Genomic DNA, 23,828 nt, shown 5'->3' on the forward strand with positions numbered 1-23,828 from the left:
AATAAAACAGTTAATTTTTGACTTTTTAACAATAGCCATTCTGACTGCTGCGAGGTGGTATCTCATTGTGGTTTTGTGTCTAATCATCCTCTGATGATTTGTGATGTTGAGCGGTTTTTCGTATGTTTGTTGGTCGCATGTATGTCTTCTTTTGAGAATTGTCTTTTCATGTACTTTGCCCACTTTATAACCAAATTAGCTTATTGATTTGTTTAAGTTCCTTATAGTTTCTGGATACTAATCCTTTGTTGGATGCATAGTTTAGAAATATTTTCTCCCATTCTGCAGTTTATCTGTTTACTCTGTTGATAGTTTTTTTTTTTTTTTTTTTTTTTTTTTTTTGCTGTGCAGAGGCTCTCAGAAGCAAGCTTGTTGAGGTCACACAACCTTGTCTCTTTGTTCAGTGCTATATATCCTCAGCTACAAGAAGAGTGCCTGGTATATCAAAGACATTCAATAAATACATGTCAATCAAATTATTATTATTTTATTCCTGCTATCCAGATAGCACTGAAACAAGCCCCCTAAAAACAAAACAAAAATGAAAAATAAAATACAAAACAACAACAAAAAACCCTGTCTTGTTCCATTCAGACTATAACAAAATATCTTGGGTTGGGTCACTTACAAACAGCAGAATTTGTTGTCCACAGTTCTGGAGGCTGGGAAGTCCAAGATCAAGGTACCAGAAGATTCATGTATAATGAGGAGGGTTCCTTATAGTCGGTGCCTCCTATGTGTACTCACAGGATGGGAGAAAAGGGGCAAATAGGTTCTCTCAAGCTATGAATAAAGGCATTCATCCCATGCATGAGGATGGAGCCCTCATGATCTAATCACCTCCAAAAGACCTCACCTCTTAATACTTAATACTCACCTCTTAATACTTGGGGATTAAGTTTCAACATGAATTTGGGGGGAAAACATTCAGATGTTTTTCAGATCATAGCAGGCCCTCCCTCTCCCCTCCCAAAAAAAAAAAAAAACAAAAAAAAACAATTGGTAGGTCCTCTGCCACACTACAGGTATTCAGTGATTTCTCTGTAAATTGAGTTTCTGTACTTTAATTTAAAAGCAAAAGCTTGCTTCTCTCTAATATATTTCTATGGTGTGTGCTGGGTCAGTTGCTGAGAGTTGAGGCAGAATGTAAAATCCTGAGCAGAGACTGTGTGGGAAGACAAATTACAAAGTGCAGCTGGATGGCCAGGCTCAGCTGCCTCAGTCTTGCATACAGAGAATGTTTTAACGTTGTCTCCACTTTCATTACTTTGTGCTACTCTTGGGTCTATTCTCCAGACCAAGCCTGAGTTCCTGATTGCTCAGTGGGGCTGTATGAGTTGGGAGGAGTCTTACACCCATCTGGTGGCTCCAGATCTTGGTCCTGAGTTAGGACCACCTTAGACCCATCCGGTTTCTCCAGATCTTAGTACTGAGTTAGGACCAGACTCTTGTCAGGCAGCCCTTTGGCTTCCCGAGAGAGAACATTCTCGGTCTTCCACTCACAAGGCATACCCCCAACTTAATACCTTTCCTGGATTCTTTCTATCCCCTTGGTGGTGACTTGTTTTCAAGCATTCCTAACTGCATGTTCTAAAATTCTCTAATTAATGATGACAAGGCTTCCCTGGCTGCAATCAGATCATGTTCATTTTTTATTTTGCTTCCTTAGTGAATCAGCTTCCTTGTGTCTTTCTCCATGTCCCATCTGAAACAGATATATACATATTGAGGTAGTATTTTGGGATCAACTTTTCTGTAGAATATGCACAGGGTTTTCCCTGTTTTTACTTTTGTTGTGAGTCATCTCCCACAGCATTTTAGCCATAATGTCCAATGAAAAGGGCTGTCTTTTTCTATGTATTTATTTATCTGTGGCAAGAGCACCTGCCATGAGATCTATCCTCTTAACGATTTTAAGTGCACAATACAGTATTGTTAACTGTAGACACAGTGCTGTGTACAGCAGATTTCTAGAACTTCTTCATCTCGCATAGCTGACACTTTATACCCATTGAAAGTCAACTCTCCATTCCCACTCCCCCCAGCCCTTGAGAACTACTCTTCTACTTTCTGTTGCCATGAGTTTGACTATTTTAGATATCTCATATAAAGAGAATCATGCAAAGGACTTGAATAGACATTTCTCCAAAGAAGACATACAAATGGCCAAAAGTCATATGAAAAAATAATCAACACCACTAAACATCAGAGAAATGCAAATCAAAGCTACAATGAGAAAGGCTAATTCCTTGCCTCTGTAAAATGACACATTGTTTTTCTAATAAGTTTCCATTTTCTTTAAGTTTGCTTGAGTTGGGTTCTACCACTTACAATAATAATAACACCAATAATTTAATTAAACTAAGTGCTTAATATGTGCCAAGTATTTCATATTTCATATTTAGATAACATATTTCTGTAAGAAATAACATTTCTTACAGATAAAGAAATGGAAGCACGAAAAGAGAGGTTAAGTAACTTGCCCAAGTCACTTGGCCAGTAAGCAGCAGAGGCAGGATTTGAATTTGCAATCTGATGCCAAGGCCTACATCCTTAACCACAGTGATGTAGACCCTCTCCCAAAAGCAGCATGGTGTCCCTCCTGTGGGCAGCCTCTCCGCATCTCTCCTTTAGGACAGATTCTCACAGGTGTAACTTGTATCTGATCTTAACCACGCGGAAACAATATAGAATAAGGGCAGGCATCATTTGTTCCCCAAGAATGTCTTTGGGTTCTAGATGAAAACATAGAGAAGGAGAGAAACTCCATGAACAAACTTGTGGCACCATGATTATGCCTGTTGTTTCAGATGCATTTCTTTTAAAATGGTAGGACACTGGCCTGCCTCAAAGTCCTATTAAAGGCAAATCCAGAAGTAAAATAGCTTCGGTTATACCTGTGGTTTGACCTACCTCAGCTTCTCTGGTCCCTACCCCTCTCCTCCATCAGCTAGAAGTTTCTGTAGCATAGAAAATACCAGGGAAAAAAGAATTTCACTAGACAGGATGAGAAAGGCATCAGCTGTCATTTAAGGGAATTGAGGAATTAGGTCCCATGAGAATGCTAGTAAAAGTCTTGGTTAAAAATAAAAACATTTATCTTGGTTCTAATAGATAGAGGGTGGGCCTGAACTCACTGAAGTGTCTGAATAAAGATGAGCATTTTCCTGGCAGGAGACACGGAATTCTTTATTGACACTTATCTGTGGCAGCAAAGTTTGTGATGAAGAGATACTCTCCAGCCAGCCCAGAGAGAAGGCGTTTGGAGACACAAATGGTCACAGGCTGGCTTAGAGGGGACTGGGCATTGAGACTAGAGATGTAAGCTAGGTAGGATGGGAGTGTGTTATCAATCTCGCTCATGGTCATGAGCAATTAGATGTACTTTAGCTGATCATAGCAGATGCTCAGTTTTTTTTCACATTTTCAGAGATAGGGTCTTGCTATGTTGCCCAGGCTGGCCTCAAACTCCTGGCTTCAAACCATCCTTTCACCTCAATCTCCGGAGGAGCTGGGATTACGGGCACCACCTCATCTGGCTCGCAAATAGTTTTGAATACATTAAAAATAAAAATTGCTTCAATGTATTGAGCACTCTGTATGCCAAGGACTGAGCTGAGTGTTTTGCTCATCTAAATGCCTCTCCCAAAAGGGAGATGCGCCGACCATCCTTCCGCAACAGTCAGTTGGACGTGTCCACTTGACAAGGCTGTTACTACCCAGTTGTGGAGTCAAATATTAATCTAGGTGTTGCTGTGAAAATGTGGTTTATAGATGTGGTTAACATCTACCATCAGTTGATTTTAAGTAAAGGGGATTAAAAGGGTGGGCTTCAGCCATCAGTTGAAAGGCCTTATGAGCAAAACCCGACGTTCCCATAGGAGAAGAAATGCCCCCTCCAGGCTGCAGTATCAGCTCTGCCTGAATTTCCAGCATGCAGGCCTGCCCTACAGACTACAGACTTGCTGGGCCCCATGATCTTTTTTCTCTTTTTTTTTTTTTTTTGAGATGGAGTTTTGCTCTTGTTGCCCAGGCTCACTGCAACCTCCGCCTCCCAGGTTCAAGCAATATTCCTGCCTCAGTCTCCCAAGTAGCTGGGATTACAGGTGTGTGCCACCACACCAGGCTGATTTTGTGTTTTTGGTAGAGACGGGGTTTCACCATGGTGGTCAGGCTGGTCTTGAACTCCTGACCTCAGGTGATCCGCCTGCCTTGGCCTCCCAAAGTGCTGGGATTACAGGCGTGAGCCACTGCGCCCGGCCTTAGGCCCCATAATCTTGTGAGCCAGTTCCTTAAAACCAATTTCTTAATATACGTAAAAGACACACACACACACACACACACACACACACACACACACTCCTCCTATTGGCTGTTTTTCTGGAGAAACCTGACTGATACATCTTCTAACAATCCTATGATTATCCTCATGTTTTAATTGAGGAATTTGAGCCTCAGAGATATTAGGAGACTTGTTCACAGTCACACAGCTAGTAAAAGGTAGGGCTATGCCAGTTTCTAAGATCTGGACTTTTGAATGCCACAATACATGGACTCACCAGGATAGCTGAAATCCAGGAAGCCCAGCCAGGGAGTTCTGGAGAAATGAGTGCTCGAATGCAGGCCACCTCTGCAGTCATCTGCAGAAAAGTTCTCAGGAGTCTGGGTTGAAGTACAAGTAAAATTCTTGAAGTACAATTCTCAGAGAACCAGCTTCTTCACAACCTTGACATCACTAACAACCCATTGCTGGCCTGCTGCTACGCTGGCACCCTCGACTTTTCTCACCCAAGCTAATGGTATGTGCATTCTGGCTGCCTGGGCTGCCTGCCTCTCCGTGAGCGCCTGGGCCGCCTGCCTCTCCGTGAGCGCCTGGGCCGCCTGCCTCTCCGTGAGTGCCTGGGCCGCCTGCCTCTCTGTGAGTGCCTGGACCACCGTGCTGCATGGTTGCTGCATGCTTCAGTGTAACAGTTGCCTGGTCTGCTTCCTGCATTTCAGTCTGTAGGACAGACTATGTGTAATCTTGTTCGCCAGCAAATTCCAAGCATGCAGCTCAGAGCTAGCCACATAGTCTACTTCATCAGCCCGTGCAGAAGGAAGTCATGAATGGCTGCTGTGACATTTCCACTTTGCAGGTTGATTTGAACTTTGTCTCCATTCTACATTTTTTCAAAGGTGCTTAAAAGAGGCCAATAGCCCCATGACCTGAAGTCATTACAAATCTAGAACTCGGATCTCAGCTGCAGGACTAGCTGCCAATGAATGAATGGACAGCCTGCCGCCTGTTATCAGCGAAGTGCCCAGTGCCTTCTTGCGCTGGCCAGGAAGACACAGCTTGAGAACATCACCGTCATTCCTGGGTGGTCTCCTCACAGGAAGTCCACGTTCACGCCATGCCCCTTGGAGCATGCTGTCAGAATCAATAAGCTAGAGATGAATTTGCAAAGACCTGTCATTTCACGTGTAACAGGAGCAAACCTTTAGAAAATGAGCATTCCTTTAGACTCAGTAAACATCCGCAGGACAGGCAGAAACTGGCATTTAGGATAAAGTGAGCTGGGCTAGAAAGGGGTGGGGAGAGCTGGATGTTTATCACGTGAATGTCAGGCTGTCACCCTGAAACAGCTGGGGAATTCTCACTGAGCTGAGTGGTCTGGTGTAACATGTAAAATCATGATAGAAATAAAAAGAATCCTGGCTTGAGATTAGACGATTGAGACAAGCCCTGAAACCTTCCAGGCCTTCATTTCATTATCAGGGTAATCGCTCATCAGGAACATCCCTGAATTTTTAAGATAGGATTGCCTCGAACTTGTGCTTCTACAGCTTCAAGGTCTAAAGTCCTTGCTGCATTTGTGCAAAGCCCTGGAAGCTTCACTCTCGGCTCCCTCCTTCTCTCCCTTCTTGTGGGTGCTGCCTCCCTTTCACTGGGCACCGAACTACACCCAAAACTCAGCACCTTTGCTTGTTTCCTCTCATGGAATCCATCCACTCTTGCGAAGATCTGCAAACCACAAGATGAGTATCCCAGCATGGCAAAGGGCTTCATCGTGTCTGGGTGGTGAGTATATGGGGCCCACGGCTGGCCTCCAGGCACTGCTGCTGTGTCTTTGAGTCCTACAGCCTCACACTGATGCCACCCCCACCTCCGCCAATCTCCAGCACCACACCTGAGACCCTTGAACTCCTGATGTGCCTGAAACCGGAGAAGTTCCTCACCACTCTCTTGTCTTACACCCTGCATGGGGCACCAGGATCTCCTCTCTGTGTGCTCACATCTCTCAGAGGGTTTGGCTAAATAATCAGTCCGCTGAGATGCTGGCCTGAGGACAAACCTGGTGTCCACTGCCAGGCCATGTGGAGGAGCTCGCCTGCCTCTGACCACAGAGCCACGCAGGACCCGTCTGGCTTCCTCTTCTCCTGCAGGGTTTTTTCTCTCAAGGTGTTCCTCAGTGGCTTGGTGAATGCAGCTATGGTTATGGTCCTGTTCTCCAGACAAGTGGATGAATCGGGAGTGGATGTAGCTAAAGGTTGAGCAGGGATCTCCACTGTGAAGGAACAAGTGAGTTCTGTAGGCTTAGGCATCAGGAAGCCGGATTCATGTGCGCTCCAGAACACAGCAGCCGGTGACCTTAGGCAAGTCACTCACTTTGCTGAGCCTCAGTTTCCACTTAAAAGGGATATAAGGGCATGTTTTCTATTTATTTCACAGTTTGTATGAAGCACAAATGAGTGCACATGTGTGAAAGAACATCATTCATTTTGCACGCAGTCTCCATATAAGGTGTTACAAAAACACAAAACATACAAAAGGAGCCTATCTCTAAGTTTTCAGATGTGAGATTCTCCCCCGATGTCTGCCTGGAACAAAGCTATGTTAGGGATGAGCTCTAATTTTGCCCCTTTTATTGAGGGAGAGTCAGAATAAAATTCCAAACTTGCTCACATAAGCAGGAAGCTGAAAGCATTCCTTCACATAGTCAGTGCTCGGTCAGATTCTCATCTAAAAAGCATTTAAGCAGCATGACTGAGTTTTAGGTGGTTTTCTAAGGTTGAGATGACATGCACCTGATGTTGAGTTTCTGCAGCTTTTTGTCACGATGGCAATGTTCTTCCTACTGAGCCAAAGCTGTGTGTCCGGGGAACAGTGTTGTGCAGGTAGCCTCGCAGTTTACCACTTCAGCCAACCCATGTAATGTAGCCAGACAAGCAGCAGGAGGGTGGACTGAGCTTCTCCCTGAGTTGGGGTATCACCCTGGCATCCATGGGTCCATTGTTGTTCCTGACTCCCCCATACACGCTGATTCCTTCTCAGATTTCTCAGCTAGGTCAGCCTCCTGAGCCCTTGCATTTCCCTCAGACTGTCTGTGAGCACAGGGGTTCTACCTAGTCTACATTTCTTTATCTTTGGTGTGTTCTGTTCCCTCAATTCTTAGGATAGGAAATCAAGATCTGGTTTATCAGTGTTAAGTACGAGATGTTCTTTAGGCATCCAAGCTAAGTAGGCAGTTAAATATAGTATTACTGATTTACTGCTGTATAATGAATTATTCCTAAACTCAGTGGCTTAAAACAACAAATAATATCTTACAGTTTCTGTGGCGGAAGTCATCTGAGTGTGGCTTAGCTGGGTCTTACCTTTAGGTGCATTCCCCAGACTGAGCCAGCACTGATGGCTCCACTTATCTGCTTAGGAGGAAGCTGCAACCTGTTTGGCTCAGGGTGTCTCACAGACTGAACTTGAGGAGCTGTGATCTTATCTGAAGGTTCTTCTGGGACGGATCTGTTTCTGAACTCATGCATGTGGCTATTGGCAGGATTGGGTTCCTCCCAGGCTGTTGGACTGAGGGCCTCAGGCCCTCACTAGCTGTTGGCTGGAGGCTGTCCCCGGTTCCTGGGCACATGAGCCTCTCCCCAGAGTGGCTCACAGAGCAGTAGCTGACCTTCATCAGAGTGAGCAAGCAGGAGAGCAAGAGAGGGCCAGCAAGGCAGAGGCCTAATCTCAGAAGCAATCTAGCCCACCCTCAGGAAGCGGTGTGAACACCAGGCAGTGGGGAAGATGGGAGTCATCTCAGGGGCCACCTAGCACAGCACACAAGCCTGACATTCTGGGGAGGTGGCTGGGCTCCAAACAGACATTGGCAAGCTGTCAGGTCACCTAGAGATGCAATAACAGGAGTGAATGTCTAAAGAAAAGAGGTCCTTGGCCTGAGCCCTGGATCCTCCAGCCTTTAGGAATAGGAATCCTGGAAGGAACAAGCAATGGAGTGAGAGCAGGAGGGCCAGGGAGGTCTGACAGCTGGTATAGGCTGAGGCTAATTAGAAATGACCACTCAGAAATGGAAATGGAAGTGAAGGGATTGGGAAATGGGACCACAGTTCTTAAAGAGGTTGCCTACTGAGAAGAGGAGCCCTTTCCCAATCTTCAGAGCTCAGCACACCTCTCCTCTTCCCTCCTCCACCCTGGCACATTAAACACCGAACCTATCAGGTGGCCATCCTGTCCTCCTGGGTCTCCTCTTAACTTAAGGCTGGCGGGGGAGTCCTGAACTCCTGGGAAATGGGGAAGAACCTTGAGGGAGGTCAGGCAGTACAAACCAGGAAGCATCTGCAGGAGAGAGAAAGGTTAGTGGCTCTGGCAAATCATTTCCCCAGGACTTTGATCCGTGTGTTTAGGCCCCAGCAGGCAGAGCCGGCTGGCTGAGTCAGCACCAGCACACTGTGCAGCAAACAGCCTGACTTTTCTCTGAGTTCCCCTAGAGCTGAATTGCAGGCCAGGCAGTCAATTGAGAAAAGGTGCAATTAAGCAAATAGAAACAAAGAAGAGAAATAACAATTGGCAAACTCCTGAATTAGCGGCAGTGTGTGTGGTCTGTTTTCTGTCTTCCAAGACATTCCCTGGGCTTAGTATACTAGGTGTTCACTCATTCATTCATTCAGTAAATTCATTCACTAAGCATCTTTGTGTCTCAAGTCCAGCGCAGGTGCTGAAAGAGCATGGTAGGCAGAAGCCAACGATGGCCTTGTCCTCAAGGAACTTACAGTCTAGAAAGGGAGACAGCTGTGAATCCATGGTCACATGGATACATAAAAATTAGATTAGCGGGCTGGGCGCAGTGGCTCACAACTGTAATCCCAGCACTCTGGGAGGATGAGGCGGGCAGATCACCTGAGGTTGGGAGTTCAAGACGAGCCTGACCAACATAGAGAAATCCTGTCTCTACTAAAAACACAAAATTAGCTGGGCATGGTAGCACATGCCTGTAATCCCAGCTACTCGGGAGGCTGAGGCAGGAGAATCGCTTGAACCCAGGAGGCAGAGGTTATAGTGAGCCGAGATGGCGCCATTGCACTCCAGCCTGGGCAACAAGAGTGAAACTCCATCTCAAAAAAAAAAAAAAAAAATAGACTAGTGGTAGCTAACAAAGACTCTTTCCTTGACCAAGCTGATCAGGTTCCTCTCAACGCTCTTCTCAACTAGGCCCAAGCTCTGAGCTTGGCTCTTGTTCTGTACTTGTGGTGTTTATGTCACCCAGTCTTTGCAAAAATCAGTTTAGTAAGAGTAAGTCAGTTTAGCAAGAATGCCCTTATCCTTGATATCTGATCACTCTCCCTGTTTGATCAAATTCCTCATTCCTCACCCTCAATTTTTATCACCCTGACTGCCTTCAGCAAGAATCCTAAGTCAGTTTAGCAAGAATCCCCTCCCTGTGATGTCTTCTCTTAGTAATTTTCTATCCATCCACCCCTCACTCTGTTTCTTGGCTATAAATCCCCGCTTGTTCTTATCGTATTAGGAGTTGAGCTCCATCTCTCCCTCCCGCTGCAAGAATCTTGACACCTATTGGAATCGTCCTGAATAAAGTCTTTTTTTACTGTTTTCACAATGTCAGGATAATTTTTAATGTAACTGCCAAGAAGGCGAAATACCTGACACTATGGAAGCAAAAGTGAATAGGAGGATGTGACCTCGTCAGGGAGGCCAAGGAAGGCTGGCTTAAGGAAACAACACTTGAGTTGAAATCTAACATCTTAAGGCAGGATGTAAGTTAGAAATTATCCCAAACTTAGAAATAAAGCAAAAAGATGACCCCAGGACTTTCAGTGTCGTATTGAAACATTGTCTGAGAGGCTTATGCAAGGATCACCCAGTTCTCTAGGGGAGTACACCTGGTTTGACGTACTAGTAACTATTGATTAGGGCCCAAACTGTGTGGAGTTAGAGGCTAACTTGTAGGAGATTGTTAAGTTGCAAATGATTTTTGTTTTGTCTGGTTGGAGATGCAAACATTTCTGTCCAGTGGAAAGGATAACCTAAAAGGTCGTAGTTATATTGCCCTGTAGGGTATTCACTTGCTTTGTATTTAACTTTGCAAAGCTATTTCAATATTCCTTTCCTGAGAAAGCATGTAAGTGTCTGTTCCACAAATACTCTTTGGGCAGTTTTACCTCCCTGTCGGTTCCCTCATTCGTGAGTGAAATCAGTCTTTATCAGGTGTTCAGTATATATTTGTATGAGAGTCATGCTTCTAATTATATAAAACTCATACTTGGACAGAGGTGGGCAGAAGACATTAAATAAGTGTGGTGAGCACCTATTTACTCCAGACCCAACACCTGGACTTATTTTTTTTTTCCAATTTTCAGTTTTTGTGGGTACATAGTAGGTGTATCTATAGAGTACCTGAGGTATTTTGATACAGACATGCAATGCATTATAACCACCTCAGGGTAAATGCGGCATCCATCACCTCAAGCATTTATCCTTTGTGTCATAAACAATCCACCTATACTCTTCTTGTTACTTTTAAATGCACAATTAAATTATTATTGACTATAGTCATCTTGTTGTGCTATAAAATACTTGGTTTTATTCTTTTTTTTTTTTGAGATGCAGTCTCACTCTGTCACCCAGGTTGGAGTGCAGTGGCATGATCTTGGCTCACTACAATCTCTGCCTCCTAGGCTCAAGCAATCCTCCCGCCTCAAGCTCACAAGTAGCTGGGACCACAGGCACATGCCACCATGCCCGGCTAATTTTTGTGTGTGTGTGTTTTTGGTAGAGACGGAGTTTTGCCATGTTGCCCAGGCTGGTCTTGAACTCCTGAGCTCAAGAGATACACCTGCCTCGGCCTCCCAATGTGCTGGGATTACAGACATGAGCCACCACATCCCACCTTTTTCATTCTTTCTAACTACTTTTTGTGCCCATTAACCATCTCACTTGCCACCCCCAACCCCACTCCCCTTCCCAACCTCTTGTAACCATCCTTTTACTCTCTATCTCCATGAGTTCAATTCAAGACCTAGACCTTGGGCTCTGAGAAAACTTGGAGAAACCTAAATGTGGTCATTATGTTCATGGATCTACCGGACTCATGAGTTAAAAAAAGTAAGAGTTAATAAATTGTCTACTCAGCAAAGTGTCTCATTGCTACAGACACACTGGTTCCCACTCAGCAACAGTTGACAGCTGTTGGTGTCCATCTCCCAATACAAGTTTGTGTATCTAAAAACAATCCCCCTCATATCGGCTCCTTTTGCATACTTTGCTACTGTCAGTGTCAGTGAAGCATTTTCCTCTCTACCCACCAGACTTGCAGTCTCAGTGCGCCTTTAGGTTCCTCTTCTTCTCCTTCCTCGGCCAGTTGCTCACTAAGTTCTGTCAATGCTTTCCTCAGCCACTCTTTGGGAACTGCCCCTTTCTCTCTGTCCTGTGGTCCCCTCCCACTCCAGGTGCTGGCATCTGTAGCATCCTCTTCCCTCTCCAGGGCGTCCCACTTGTTATTGTCAGATTAATCTTCCTCATAACAATGATGCTTCCCCATGTCACCGCCCTGTTTAAATCCTTGGGCACTTCTGCAGTTGTAACCCAGACTCATTTCCAGACTTCCAAAAGCTTTCTACGGGAAAAGCCAAGTGAGGTGCTGGTCATAGTTTCTCCTTCTCGGAATCCTCCGAATGTCTCTCCCCATGCAGGCCTCCCCCAAAGGCGGGCTCTGAGGATAGCCTGCCAAGCCGAGAGACCCACTAATAAATTGATTAGACAATGAGTGGGTGCTTGATTCATGGGCAGCCGGCACGCGCGGCCTGACATAAAGAGCCGCCCAACAGGAGCAGCCAGGTCTGGCTGGAAGCCACGGAGACAAGCTGATCCTCTCCCGGGGTTAACTCCAGACAGGAGCCGCAGAGGAGAGTCGGCGTGGGGCCGAGGGCTGGTCACCCAATCCAGAGCGCTGGCGGCAGCCAGAGCTACACCGTGTTCCGAATGTTCTCTTGGTGCAGTAATTGTGTCTTTTATTTTCTATATTCTGATGCTTTGACATCTGGGCCTTGCTAGCCCTGGAGGGACTGCCCCTCCCAGGGTTACCAGTTATTCCAAAGATCGAAAACTACTTTCCACCCCCTCCCCCGCCCCCGCAATGTGCTTTTCAAATGCAAACCAATACCTCCACAGCCCTGCCCCAACCACCTCTCCACCTGCCCTAATCACTCCTCCCGCAGGGCCAAGTCCCTAACTAAGGACAGCCCATATACCCCAGAGCCCACTGAAACCAGCCCACCCTGAGCCTGCCTGCTCTGCCTTGCCCACACCTTCCAGCATGCACCACAATAAGGGTCCCTGTCCACAGGTCCAGCCTCTCCGGCGACCTCCCGACTCGCTCTGGGGCTCCCCTGTGTGCCCCCTCCCCACGTGGCATAGCATGTCCCCGCCTCTTGGAAACCGTAACAAGCTATCTTTTTGCTGGCAGTTGTCTCCTATCTGTTTGCCTTACCATACCTCAAATTTTTAATTAATTCATGAGGTTTTAAAACACTCAGCTCCCACATTACATTCCTGTCTCTCCAGAGTTTGGCAATGTGACTGCCCCTGCATTTTTAGAGGCAGGGCTGTGTGCTCTTCCTGCCTCATTCCTGCATCTCAGAGTCAACCCCCTTCACTTAAGGTGCTTCAAGTGTCTCTGCTCCTTGCAGTCTAAAAAAAGCCAACTTCAGGAATTCCCCATCTTACCCGTATCTACTGACACCTTTTCTTCTACTATGCTTCCCAGACTCTCCGCTTCAACCATGTAAGCCAGGTTTTCATTCTTGTGTGTTCCCGTTCTCCGTTGTCTTGCTAATATAAGGTCTTCAAGGAATGCCCTCCCTCCTTTCCATGGCCAGGTGAATCTATTCTTCCTTCAAGACCTGACTTGTGTTTCATCTCTCCCGTGGTGGCTTCCATGACTCTGCTTCCCCGGGTGGCTTCTCTGTGACTGTCTCTCAACACCTGTATCACCTACTCCCTACTGCCTGACACGTACAGGCAGCCTGCACCACCTTACATTAGTCAGTATTCACTTCTCAATATTCAGGAACTGTCTTTCCCTAAGGCTTTATGTTCTCTTGGTTCAGGGACCAAAGTTTTGATTTTGTGGGATGACGGGATGCATTTGATACCAAATACATCCTCCACATCTTCCTTCTCATTGAATTGCTGTATACAGTTCCCAGTTCCCAGAACAGTTGTTGCCTATGGACCCAGGGCCTGGCTTACAGGGGAAGCCAGGTCTCTGCTCACCTCTAGTCTAGGCTTTTCCCGTTTGGGAGGTGAGGTCGGCCTGCCCCCAGCTTTACTGAATGGAGAGCGTGCGTTCATTTCCTAATATGTCAGGATTCTTGGGAAGATTTTGTTTGCTTTAGTTTGCTGTCAGGCCTGGAAGGGAAGGTGAAGTGGGGAGTCAGCGAGGAGGGGGCTGGGCCACCTGGTGGGATGTTGGGAACTATTTTCTGTGCAGAGGCCAAGGCTGGGGCTGGGGGTGGGACACATGGAAATCAAACGTGTACTTCACAGTTTGGTCCCGGGCTGACCTGTTTATAATAAAAACATTTGGTTTGACTTCCACAGACTCCAACCCATGATGTCAATGTTGATGCATTTCAGGCCACATTCCTTTAAGTCTCCGGAGAAGTTCTTTACAAAAAGCATGAGAGGTGGAATCAAATAGTTCCTGGGATCGTCTCCAGTCTGAGACATCACATTTGCACTTTAAGCAAATAATTCAGATACTAAAATTCAAGCCCTAAATATGCCTTTTCAACTACAAACTAATTATTTGTGTCTAAATCAATGGACGGTGTCTCTTTAAATGTTCCCTTCATTCCTCATGCATGCTATAATCAGCAGATGGCCCTACCTTCCCCCACCACCCCCTTTTAAACAGACCCTTCTAATAGCTAATATCCTGCAGTGACCAAAGCCATTAGAAGGATTAGGCCATTACTATCCTGTCCAGCAAACACACAATGCTCACGGGGATTGCTTTTTTTTTGGTTGTTGTTTTTATGGATGAATCAGGGCGCAATGGTGGGTTGAAAAATCAAAACAGGGAGGGCAAAGGCTTATAGTCATTCTTTTCAAGGACACCTCCCAAACAGCCTTAGGATTTGAGATTCCTTTGTTAGAATGACGGCAGATGTCAGCTTTGTGGCTAGTGCAAGCTCCGAAAGGACACAGTACGCAGACCTCTGTCCCTCATTTCCTTAATATCTAATACTCATCCTTTCCAGAGCACCACCGTGACTCTCTCTTTGCTCTGCCTGTCCACACAGGCCTGTTTGTGCTGTAACAGACAAGCAACCAGCAGCCCAGCCCAAAGCCACGTTGCAGGGCTCAGGACTGCTCTGAGACACTGCCACCCAGTGGCACTTCTGAAGCATAACAGCACACAGAAAGGAAGCAGGGAACCCAGTTTTATAAGCATGGAGGGGGTAGGGGGTGCAAAAGCTGGCCTAGAATCGTGAGGCCAAGCTGCAGAAAAGCATGCTCCATGGCATGGAGGCAGGTAGCTAGTTTGGAGATGGCTAAATAGGGCAAGTGACAAAAACACGAAGAAAGGCAGCTGGAATATAGAGAGGAGTAAAGAAATGTAATGACATGGAAAGCGTGAGCAGTCTCTTTTCTAAATGGAAGAAATACGCACTTTCTCTAAGTGAGAGCTGGAGCGAGATGACCGAAAGATGAGTCAATGGAGCCCTTTTTTGGAGTCGGCCTCAGTTCGGATTACTCAGTATCTCACATGTCTGGGTTCTTATGGATCCTTGAGCTTTGCTGACTTTGGGGAAGTCATTGTACTTCAGTTTTGTGACCCGAAGGGGCTGAGCTGAACCTCTAAACAGCTTCTCTGAGCCCTAACAGTGAGTATGTTATTAAATCCCTGAGACGTTGAGTGAACAAGAAATACAGAAAATGCAGGCTGCGAGCAATCCTTAAATCTTGTGTTTGATTTCAAAATGCTCTGAGGGAGAACCTGAAAAATACATCCGCTTACACCTTTGGTGGTTCAGCACTTGCCAGGAGAGTGCATGGAAGGGACCCCCATCCCACAGGGCGTGGGTGACTCTACCTGCCATCTAACTTCCCTGAATCTCGGCAGCAAAGGCCAGTGCACTGAGATCTGGCACCTCCAGCACTTTCAGTGTAGGGGGAGAGGTTTAGAAGGAATTAGGCTTCTCTAAGATTGAAGCTAAACCAGAAGCTAATGAGTTAGTAATTTAATAGGCCTCCCTTTTCGGCAATATTTTCATTTTAAAAAGAAAACTTCTGTTAGAGGGCAAGGAATTCCAAAGAAATTCGATTCTGCTGGTTGAAATGTAAGAATCCAGCAGGCGGTGAGGGAAATTTGTTTCCTGGCTTCTCCAATCTAATCTGATAGTGCCTGTCTTGCTTCAGTCGTTACTATTTCTTGGGAAAAAGCATATGTGATCACTCTTTTAAAAACTGTTAGAATCACTTTCCTATCCAAGGTCTGAAAGAAGATTTGGGCTCAGGCTCCATTTGAAGAAATCCAGGTTGTATTTCCCCCAGCATTTAGGGTTTGATAGTTTCTGCTTATCTAAAGTGCTCACATTGCAAATATGAGCAGCAGGGCTGGGGATTTAAATTCTGTCTTGATGGGAATTTGAACTGAAATACTCTGCCCACTGCCACTTTATAAGCTGGGAATCATCAAGCTAGCTACAAATACCTCGAGGGGTCCTTGCAGTTGCTCAACATAAATCAGCAAAATGACAGGCAATTGACTTTGAAGACAGCGCTCACATGGCTGAGTGGCTGGAGCTGCTGGAAGCAGATGAGGGCATTTTCCTGTAAACATGATTGTGATTAGCACCAGAGTAAATAGCGAATCGGGCTCTATCTGTCAGACTCCAGTCTGCTCTGGATTTTTCATTAGGTAGAAATCAACATGTGACTCAGTGCAGCAAAGTTGGCAATTATAAGAAATACGTTTCTATTTCAACACCTGGTGAATACTTCTGATTTTCCTAGAAGGTAAGCAAGAAGGAAACGATTTTGCCATGTTTTCATGTAGGGATAAAATAGGAGTGCGAGAATCAGTCCTTTCACTGCAAGAGCAATTCAGCTTCTAGTCCGGGCTCTGATGCTATCTGACAAAACGTCTGGCATAGCTCAGATTTTGGCTAAGTGGAAAGTGGAAAGATGCACATTTGAAAGGTTGACCCTACCAGTGTCATGTGAGGTCACTAATTCATATGCCTAAAGAACCCAGGAAGGTAACATCAGTAGCTAAGCTGGCTGCAGGGGCTGAGGCCAAGTGGACTGTGCCAGCCGTGTCCAAGGAGGCAGGCTGACCCTGCTCCAGCGTGGACTGCTGCCAACTGGGGCAGAAAGGCTTGGGTTGTCATATCAACTGGTTTTTCAAAAGAAGCCAGAAATTGGGATTTTCATGTAAAACACTAGGTGTGCCAAATCAAACATGTCTACAAACCCAAAAGCCTGTTTGCAACCTTGTATTGGGCTACCTTCATATTGGATTCCTCCACACTCATTCTAGCTACACCAGGTCTCTAAGCCATTTCAAAGGATTTCCAGAGAGAGCTTGCACAGACTCCCTTAGCAAGGAAATGAAAAATCTATCAGCTCTCCAGATCTAGGTTTTTTTTTAAAAAAAATTCTAATTTAGATCTTTCGTGCTGCAACATAAACCACTTCTTTTTATTCTCAATCAATGGAAATGAATCAACGGAAATGATAATCATAACTCGCATGGGAATTTTAAACTCAGTTGGCACTGAACAGAAGGAAACCTCTTAAATGCTCTGGAGCTCCATTCTCTCAAAGGTAGCTTGTGCTATAGAGGAGTGAGAACAGTTGTAACTCTGGTGAGCATGGGTCAGGTCACCACCTGCTTTGAACCTCAGTTTTCTCCTTTAAAAAATGGGTTTTCTCCACCTCATGGGCTCTGTACTGTGAAGAGTGTGTACTGGCTGACTGCAGAAAGATGTTTGTCTCCTCTGAGGTCAGCTCATCTGGCTGGGAATCTCAACACCACCACTTACTCCGTGTGTGACTTTGGGCAAATTTCTTACCCTTTCTAAACCAGGTGTCCTCATTTCTTTCTTTCTTTCTTTTTTTTTTTTTTCTAAGACAGGGTCTCTCTCTGTCACCCAGGCTGGAGTGCAGTGATGTGACCACAGCTCACTGCAGTCTTAATCTCTTCGGCTCAAGTGATCCTCCCACCTCAGCCTCTCAAGTACTTGGGACCACAGGCACATGCCACAACACCTGGTTAATTTTTGAATGTTTTAGGACATGTAGCCCAGGCTGGTTGGTCTTGAACTCCTGGGCTCAAGTGATCCTCTTGTCTTGGCCTCCCAAAGTGCTGGGATTACGGGTGTGAGTCACTGTGCCCAGCCTGAGTGCATTTGTGTGTGTTTGGTGGGGGTGGGGGGAAAGGTGTCACTCTGTTGCCCAGGCAGGAGTGCAGTGGCACAATCTCTGCTTACTGCAGCCTCTGCCTTCTGGGTTCAGGCGATCGTCCTGCCTCAGCCTCCGGAGTAGCGGGGATTGTAGATATGCACCATCACGCCTGGCTAATTTTTGTATTTTTGGTAGAGATGGGGTTTCACCATGTTGGCCAGGCTGGGTCTCGAACTCCTGACCTCAAATGATCTGCCTGCCTCAGCCTCCCAAATTGCTGGGCTTACAGGTGTGAGCCACTGTGCCCAGCCTGGGTGTCTTCATTTTTAAGACAGAGGTAAAATAGGGCTTTCTCCGTAGCATTGTGGAGAGGAGTAAATGGAAAGCTCTAAGTCAAAAGCTTGGCTCAGGCCCCAGCCCTCAGAGGGACTGGAAGGACTGGGCACAGTAGCAATGATGAGGAGGGAGGAGTCTAGGGTGATCCCAGGTTTCTGGGTGACTGGGTGGATGAGGGAGCATTAATAAAGACAGACGATACCAGAGAAAGAACTGGGCTGGGAGATAGGTAGTTTCTTCAATTCAGGACATACTGAGTTGAAGACGCCTCAGAACTTTTCAGGAGGAAAGGCCCAGTTGGAAGTTGAGAAATGGCTTTGAATACTTGGCCGGAAACAGTCTCAGCTGTAAGCAGCTGTGGCAACTGTGCATGCGTGAGGATGCCTAGAGAGAGTGTAGCTTGAGAGGAGAAGAAATGCTAAGAGGACCAAAACTCCAAACGGGATGTTAAATGCTGACACAAGCCAGGAAAGACTGAGATTGTGCACCCTGAGAGGTCAAGGGAAGACCTGCAGAAAGGAGCTTCCTGGAAACCAACAGAGAAATAGAAGATAAGGTTTCCATCTTCGATGGCTTTACAATCTGATGAAAGGGCCAAAACAGAAACACACACAACAACCAAAGGACTTTCTCAAGACAAAATACCAATGAGGACCAATTAAAGCAGCCCCAAATAGTGTGGACATGCCGGGGGACTTCAGCAAGAAGGAGACACGGGAGGCAGGCAAGGTGCACCACGGGCTGTGGAGAAGACGTGCTGGAGCTGGGTTTGCAGAAAGGAATGCATCTGGGCTGGCCAGAGGCAGGGAAAGGGCATCCAGGTCACAGCTGGGCTGAAGACCAAGGTTCTGCAGGGTGGAGTCAGGATTCTGTAGGGTGGAGCAAGCCCTGTTCAGAAATATAGATGGTTTCAGGCAGAAACGTCGAGGCATTTGGCTCTGATGGAGCAAGTATTTTCTTCTAAATAGGGACTTTCTTCTCTTGTGTCAATTTTCTTTTTAAATTTTTCCTTTATTATTGGGCTCTGTTCCTCAGCTCCTTCTGTCACTCTAGAAGCTCGTTTCCTCCTACCTCTTCCCTGTGGGTGATACACACACTCGAATGTCCCCAGTCAGAGGCAGACACTTTCCAGGTTGATTTTAATTTCTCTAGGAGCCTGAAAGGTTGGAAAGAGCATAGAATCTGAGCCCAGGGCCCTGGGTTGGAGCTGCTGCCAGTTACAAGCTGTGAAACTGTAAGCAAATCATGACATTCCACTGCGGTTGCCTCTGGAATGGAGAGGATGCTACTCTGCTCCTTCAGTTTGTGACGCATGCTATGTGAGGTCATCTAAGGGAAGCCATTAGGGAAACAGTGACAGCACAGGGGTGAGGAGCTCACATAACTCCTTGTCCTACATGGGATTGAGCTTCAGGGGCCACTGTGGGGTTGAAGTCAGGGATTCTGTGGGGTGGTCAGGGGCTCTGTGGGTGGAGTCAGGAGCTCTTTGGGGTGGAGTCAGGGCTGTGGGTGGAGTCAAAAATCTGTTGGGTGGAGTCAGGAGCTCTGTGGGGTGGAGTCAGGAGCTCTGGTGGGGTGGAGTCAGGGGTCTGTGGGATAGAGTCAGGGGCTCTGTTGGGTGGAGTCAGGGCTCTGAGTGGAGTCAGAGCTTTGTGGGTGGAGTCAGGGGTTCTGTTGGGTGGAGTCAGGGCTCTGTGAGGTGGAGTCAGGGCTCTGTTGGGTGGAGTCAGGCATTCTGTGGGTGGAGACAGAGCTCTGGTGGTGGAGTCAGGGCTTTGTGGGTGGAGTCAAGGGTTCTGTTGGGTGGAGTCAGGGTTATGTTAAGTGAAGTCAGGGCTCTGTGGGGGTGTAGTCAAGGCTCTCTGGGGTGAAGTCACGGCTCTGTGGAGTGGAGTCAGGGCTCTGTGGGTGGAGTCAGAGCTTTGTGGGTGGAGTCCGGGGTTCTGTTGGGTGGAGTTAGGGCTCTGTGAGGTGGAATCAGGGGTACCGAGCTTCTTATTGGAGGCTCTCTGGAGGGAGTCCGTGGCTCTGGCAGGGCGATGGTTGTGGGGTAGTGAAGCTGCACTGGGGGCTGGTGCCTGCTTGCTGACTGATGAGCATTCTGGGGACTGACGTGGGGAGCAAAGGCCCACCTCTCTCTCTACCTGTTTAAGGCCCATGACATGGCTACAGAGTGGAGAAGGTGCGAAGGCTGACCCCCTGTCCTGAGAGGACAGCAGGGGCCTGGGCATGTCGGCATGGTGCTCCTTGAATCTCAGGAGAAAAGGCCTAGGACGCAGAGGGATGGTGGATGCTGGGCCCTGGCGGGTGGATGGAGGGAACCGAGATGGGTAGAAATTCCTGGAAAATGAAGACAGCGCTATTTCAGAGGGGAAATATCCCTGCATCAGAGGAGGAAGCTGCTGACTTTTGCTGAAAGGGAAAGGAACGTGCAGGACAGCGATGGTGGCAGCAGCTGGGCCGCTGAGGGCAGGCGAGTGTGTGCTCCGCGGCCCTAAGCCTGCACCGGCCCGGTCCTTCCCTTGGGGCAACGGGACCTCCCCGCAGGGACCTGCGCATGGGGACTGGGGCACGGGACAGGGCTCCACAGAGAAGACCGGCCTGCGCGGGGCAGCTGGGCCCACCAAGGCTGTCAGACAGCCCAAACCCTTCCCAGGCTGCAGGGAGGCCCCAGCTGGTGTGGCCTCAAACCAGGCATCTGTTTCTTCACTCCTGAGGCTCCCTTTGAACTTGAACTTTGCAAAGCCCAAGTAACAATAAAAAAGCCAAGGAACAGGTGCTGCTGCAGAGGACGGAGGACAGGCCGGCTGGGAGCCTCAGCGGGTGCCGCCTTTGTTTCAGCGCCTTCAGTCTCCCCACTCCCGCATGAAACTGCTCGGGACCCACGTCAGCGCCAAGTTCCAACAAGGAAAATATAGCAGCGCACAATATGTTGTTTTGGCAGAAAGCTATGAATTTTAGTATGGAATGTCTGTCACAGGGCCCATCCAATTAACTCACTTGTCGAGAAATCGGAATAAATAGTTGAGAGGAGGCGACTGCAGCTTTGCTCAGACCTTTATTTCTTATTTGTTTTCGTGGTGAAGCAGGTCTGCAGTCACCAGGATGTATATTTAGGGCAGGGAAGGAGAGAATACGCATCTTCACGGTGGTTCTCCCTTTGGAGGGAAAGAAGGGTATTTTCTATGCATTTTGGAGGAGGGAATTCTGGTGAGCTTCTGTTTTAGAAAAGTGTTATGGAGGCAATCCTGGCAAACTCCCTCGAGTTTTGGACTCAGCGCTGTTGAGTCTGAGACAAGGACTGGGCCCGACCAGAGAAGTTTCTCTTCCTCCTTAGGTTTTCCACAGTGGCTGCTGAGCGTGGCAGTGCCGGGTGAGTGGGTCGGCAGCCCCACCTGACCCCGCATCTGAGCCTGGGCCGAGCTTCCTGACGGGAGGACACCGGGTGCTCTGGGTTAGCAATGGCAGCTGGCACTTGGGGGTGCTGGCATGCCTCCCAGGGTGCCTGCTGTGCCCAGAAACTTTGACATTTGTGTGGACTCCCTGTCAGAAGCCCTGCTGCATCGTCGAGGCCCTTGGGAAAGAGGCACCTCAGATATTCAGCAAGGGGGCTTCTCTGGGAGGGCACGGGCCATGCCTGTGCTCCACCCGTGTGAATTCCCAGGGGCAGGAGCTCCATGCAGCCGCGGGCAGGGTGCTCTCCCTGTTCCACAAATTGCCAGTTATAATTTACAGACATTCAGCAGATAAAACTCTGAAGGAGTCTTCTGGTGGCTCTCTGAATGTAGAGCCTTGCTACAGCAGAGATGAAACGCAAAGCCAGTTTATAACAGCCTGCATTCTTGAGTTTTGAAGGAACCTAATGTGAGCCAGTTTTATGTAGCCAGAGGGACAGCCAGGGGAATACATTTCAGCTGCCCAAGAAAAAACTTGGCCCATAGCTCCCCCACACCTTTTTCCAGCCCAGTGCTTCTGAAAACCACCCTCTCTCTAATCCCGAGGGCCCCTGGCCTCCCCTTTGAAGTATTCACACTCGGGGGGTGGGGTGCGGGGGTTTACATCAATATTTCTCCAATAGTGGGGCAAGAGCCAATCCAAGGCAAAACCATTTTTTGACCTTTGCTCTCATGAGCAAAGTGCCCCCAAGTCATGAGGACCTGGAAGAAGGGAAGGGCACCTTCTCTGTAGCCTGCCATCCACATCCCAGGCTGTCAGTCAGGAGGCAAAGGCACGGTCTTCAAGGGCTGCAGACTAAGTTCGTCTTTGTGCTCCGGTGCTGCTTCCATTTCAAAGGCTTCGCCAGTGAATCCCGTGAGTCATTCCTGGAGCCTTCAGGAGTCTCCATGGTGATGGGGTTGAGTGGGCCTGGGGGAAGCCAGCATTCACTCCACTTCCCAACAAGTTCCTCTTTTCTGATTTTTTTTTTTTTTCCTTTTTTTTTCAATAGAGACTGGGGCTGAGGCTTGAGCTTTTTGGGTTTTTTTAAAACAAATCACAAAATAAGAACTCCCTAAGCCTTTTTTCCCCATTTTATTGGAAACCCATTCTAGGTAAATATATCATCTATTGTTACTTGCCTCTATTGAGACCATATAAAACAACAAAGCACAATAAAAACTGTGCATTTGCTTTCTTTTTTTTTTTTTTTCTTTTTCTGCAAGTGTTTTCAGAAGGGATCTGGTTTTCTTGTTTTCCTCAGTGAAAAGATGAAAAGGCTTTGGGTAGATGATTGTAGTCTGAAGCAGAGATGCCTGCAGCATCAAGCCCAGAGGAAGGCAGGCCTGTCTAGCCTACTACTGCCCCCGTGGAGGTCTACCAGGAGTCTGAAAATGATGCCCAGTCATGGTTGGCAGAATTGTGCACATTCTTATAATCCCCAACGTTCTTCATATATACAGACCTCTCCATTCTGTAACGCTCCGGGAAAGCATAGTATCTGGGGTTTATTTGGGAACCAGCATTAACGTTGCCATTTTAGCTACAGAAAAATGTAGCTAAATCTACAGGAATCTATGGGATTTTCCACATGGTACTAAATATTAAAATTTGAAATGAATTTAATGTGAATTAATGAACATCAATAATCTTTGGGGGTATAAATCATCTGTCAAATTTCATAATGGTGTGTGGCCCCAAAGTTCCCACGCCTGAGGGTGAAAATGAGTTTTCAGTAACATTGAAAACTTGAATTCTGCTGACTTCATTATCCCCTCAGGCTGAAGCAGGAGGTGTAGCTTCCTGCAGTTCTGCTCCCAGATTTCTGGGGGCCTCGGGGGCATCTCGCATGTGCTCCACTCTGGAGAGCGCAGCCGATCTCTGCCAGTGGCTTAGAGTGCCAAAGCCTCGCCTGGGGCTGGGGGGAGGTGGGGAATGGCTTTCTCTGCTGTGTTAGTCCCTCTGTGGGGCTCCACAGCAAGGCTGCTTGGGCCTTCATTGACCAGCCATCCAGTTTTTGCTTCCAGTCTGCTCTGTCCTCCCTCAGCCCCAGCCTTGCCCCCAGGGGACGGCTCCAGGAGCATGCCAGGTAAAAGCCCCATCTTTGTATTTGGAATCCTACTTTGCTCTGACAACTGAGGCTTTTCTGACAGGTCAAGCTCACCAAATCTCACTCTGGGTTCTTATAGCCGTGAAACCTTTTCAAAAGATGATAAAAGCCCCAGCCATTCTCTCAGAAAAGTGAACATATAGGTAACATTTCACAGACAAACTCAGGAGTTTCTGGGTCTTCGGGAGAGAATCCTTCCTCACAGGAATTTTCTCTCGAGAACTTTCTGAGCCCCCGCTGTGGATG

This window comes from Papio anubis, chromosome 15, assembly GCF_008728515.1.
Source record: "Papio anubis isolate 15944 chromosome 15, Panubis1.0, whole genome shotgun sequence".
Taxonomy (NCBI): Eukaryota; Metazoa; Chordata; class Mammalia; order Primates; family Cercopithecidae; genus Papio; species Papio anubis.